The 4,022-nt window shown below is 41.5% G+C and overlaps 1 long non-coding RNA gene across 1 annotated transcript; it reads left to right on the top strand.

Moving 5' to 3' along the window:
• Positions 1-703: 703 nt before the first annotated feature.
• Positions 704-2,566, top strand: LOC144534459 (uncharacterized). Its single transcript, XR_013503550.1, has 3 exons — positions 704-791; positions 895-929; positions 1,300-2,566. It is a non-coding gene; the product is annotated as an uncharacterized LOC144534459 (long non-coding RNA).
• Positions 2,567-4,022: the final 1,456 nt, after the last annotated feature.

Below are 4,022 nucleotides of genomic sequence, written 5' to 3' on the forward strand. Positions count from 1 at the left end.
ATTATACACTCAGGGATAACTCTCTTTGTGTCTCTGCTGTTTGTTTTCAGGCTGGATCTCTGTCTCAGCTTCTGAGTCTCACACTGTGGAGGTCCAGTCTGGTGGAGACGTCACTCTGATGTGCTCCAACAATTCCAGCACTCCAACTACAACAGAATGGTTCAGAGTGATCAACAGAACCAAGCCCAGCTGTGTCTCCTCTATGTACTCATATGATGATGGAAAACCGTTTTGTGATGGATTTGAAAATAGATTTGAGATGAGCTCCAACATCTCTACTGTCTTTCTTAAAATCAAGAGAGTGGATTTATCTGACTCTGGACTGTATTTCTGTGGGATTTTACATACAAGGACATACAGTCTTCGCCAGTGCAACACATTTAAAAGTTCAAGGTAAGATTGTAGTTAAGCCTCAGAGATCTGTTTCCATCATATTTACAGTTTATCTCACATTTATTGTCACAGTCGTATGAAAACAGCATAAATTCAAACAAGAAACCAATACGTGTCAAATTATATAAATTATATGTTTTAAAGGTGACGGTGAATCTGATTTTGGAGTGGATGTAAAGACTGAAAGTAAGGTTCTCCTTTTTCATTATGCGAGTTACCACAGAGCCAGTAATTTCAATCTTAAACATGTCTTTTAAAAACAGACATTTATTCTGTCATTTGTCTTGTAGAGGAGTCTGATGGAATGAGTGTGATCCTGGGTTTTCTGACTGTTCTGACTGTTTTCCTCACTATAGTCGTCATTGTTCTGGCTGTTAAAATCAGGAGACTTCAGACAGGTACAGTTGATCTATAATTTGATGCACATGATGGATAAATCCAAAGCAAAGTATATGGACAGTAATGACGAATTAATTAAACTTTTGTGTTTTTTCCATTGAGCTGTGAATGAAGAACTGCAGCCAGAAAGAAACAAGGTGAACCCAGCATTAACTTCTATAAACTGTGTGTTATGGTTTTAAAGATGCTCTAGAAAATGGTAATTTTAAAACAAAATAGAACCACTGTAGGGTGAGGCCATTTTAGTTTGTCATATTATGTGGCCTACAGTATGTCCTAATGTAGTTTGAACAACCTCGGCATATTCATTCAACTGTTTTTCTTAGTTTTAATTTAAATGTGCAACACAGCTGGGATTATATTCCAAAGCATGTTTGTTCTTAGCTAAGCTGTGGGTAACACTCATTTTAGTTTAAATGATTCCTTTGTGAAACTACAAAGACATTTTACGGATTGTTTGACTAACTCAGCTACAGAGTGTGTGACTCTGAATACTCTGATTTACAGGATCTGGGCTCAGATGAACTGAACTACGCAGCTCTACATTTCCAGGCAAAACCCAAAAGAGGCAGCAGGCCTGCATCAGAGAGAGAGCTGGAGCCACATGTTGTGTATGCTGCCACCAGATAGAGTCAGGAAACATCTGGAACTGCAGCTCAGAGTGGAACTGATGCTTCATTATGTTAAAGGTGTGATAGAATGCAAAACCGATTTTACCTTGTCATAGTTGAATAATGTCAGTTTAGTGGGTAACTAGGACATACATAGAACCTCAACATCCCATTGACACCTCTTTCCTCTGCAAATCTCACAATTTGAAACTGCCTCTGAAAACGGGCAAATCTCAACGAGCCGTCTAGTTGACGTCAACTCGGGGCTCCTCCTCATTTGGCTCTAGTCTCTTTCTTTGTCATGCCCAAACATTTACATAGGCTACAGCACTGACCTGAGATCAGGTAGTCTTCTGAATAGGTCGCGCAGATCTCAGAAATTGTATACGTTGTTCATCTGCTATTTTACCACTAAATTCACTTCTGAGACTTTTTTATGTAGAGGTCAAATATGGGCCGTTTTACGAAAATTGATGGCTAATTGCAAATTTTGTCCGACTGTGTGTCAGAGTTCAGCGGCCGGTGCTGCCTGTGTTGCTGCCTCGCCCCCCCCGGCCTGCCTTCCTTCACAGACCCCGGCCTGCTGTGAGGTAGCTGGAGCTCCGTCACGGCTGGCAGCCCACGGCACTCCATACCCGCGCAAAGTCACCGAAATAGCCCGACAAACAATGTATAACTTTGCAGTGTCTGAAATATGAGACCTGCTGTCTCGTGGATAGTGTGTGGGAGGAGTCTACTGCCAAAAAATGAATTTAGAATAATGTCTCTGTATTTGCTGTTTGTTGTTTCTTTCTGTCTCTCTCTCGGTCAAAGTGTCTTTCTTATTTTGTCTGAGTGGAAAAAGAGCATGCTTAATGTGTGATGGAGGAAGAGGCAGAAAGGACACTAATGACTGCCATACTTATTTATAGGGCGAGTGAAATGGTGTGATGGTGTGTGGAGGGAGGAGGGAGTGATACACATCACTTGTTTGACAGGAAGAGACAGCACAGTGTGGTCTGAGAACAACTGAGGTAAAGATCATGACGTGTCTGCGGTCAATGCTCTGTGGAAAGTATAAAAAGAAAGCAGTGAAACTAGCCTACTTGTTTATGAAAAGAATTAAGCTAGCTGTACAATTGCTAAAATCACTCATCCCTTTAAATAAACTCCCTTAACTACTTTGTCTTTGTACTTCACGTCATCATTTGCATTCAAAACTGTACAGAGAGGCCTGATACAACTGCTTCATTTTTTATTTTGTAGGCAAGTACAGTGGAATAAGTAAGTCGAAGTCTCATAATCTAGGTCTCTCCTAGCTAGGTACGGTAGCATGCTAACATGGTCACAGTATCAATGTTAGGGGACATCACATTTCATAGCAATTCATCCAACAGTTGCTGAGATATCTGACTTAAAACCACTAACGTCAACCTCACAGTGGTGCTAGAAGAAGAGTCAGGGGATCTCTAAAGTCATTAGGCTACATCCTCTGGGGACCATGAATATCTGTACAAGATGTCATGACAATAGTTGTTGAGATATTTCAGTCTGGACCCAAGAGATGGATTGATTGACCGGCTGACTTGTCTTGTCATCACTCATGTCATGTCACCAGAGGCCTGTACTACGAATCAAGATCAACACGTCCTGGATTTCTTTCAGTTACCCGGCTTCACCAAACCGCGGTCCCGCATAAGCTGTATCACGACGCTGGTTATCAACTAGTTCAGTCAACTCAGGGTTTCCCAATCCAGCAGCACGCACGTTCACATAAAAGAGGCGGTGTTTGCACAGCACGACCAATCGCAAACATCTACCAGAGCCGCATATTTTACATAAGAGGAAATTATAATTCTACATAAATATGAATAACACAGACACGGTTTTGCAGGCAAAACGTAATACAGTCGCTGCTTCCTAAAACAGGAAGGAAAGCTGGCAAAAAAATAGCCGACGCTGTAAATGCATGAATCACAACGCTTATTAATATCACTTCCCATCAGTCAGGACCAAGATCTGACCATAATTACACTTGTGGTTTCTATAAACTGTCGTTGCTTTAGCCTAGTATTCCAGTTGCAACCCTGGCAGTGGGAAGCAATGGTGAGAGCAAATAAAATATATAAAAACATAATTCACACGATGTGCGCTTTGGCTCAAGAAGCCGACAAATAGCCTCGTAATTCCCTCCGCTCAAAATCTATATCTTTCATAAAAATATCCATCAGGGAATGCTAACGGGGTTGTCGATCTCTAAATGTTTTAACTTTTATGAGCACACCTCTCTTTCTCTCTGCGCACCGAGCTCCACCTGATCTTCTAAGAACGATGCTGCCGTTAGGAGGAGGAGCCAGTGAAGGAAACTGATCTCTGTCAAATGTCCTTATAGGGAGAGTCTGCAGGGAGGTACACTGTATTGATTCTCTATTTGGATGTACTGACTTTTTAATTGTCTCTATTGTACAGTATGCTGACCTGGCTGTGTTTGCATGCACATACAGTATGGGCAACAACAAGCATTGTGACCCCCACCTCGTTATTTTCCACTGTGGTTTTAACACTTTGTGTATCTGCTAAAGTGAAAGCCACAGGAAGACTGGCCTTCAGCTCTCTGCAATCAAACCACAAGCATCAAAA

This window comes from Sander vitreus, chromosome 19 (assembly GCF_031162955.1).
Source record: "Sander vitreus isolate 19-12246 chromosome 19, sanVit1, whole genome shotgun sequence".
In the NCBI taxonomy this organism is placed as follows: domain Eukaryota; kingdom Metazoa; phylum Chordata; class Actinopteri; order Perciformes; family Percidae; genus Sander; species Sander vitreus.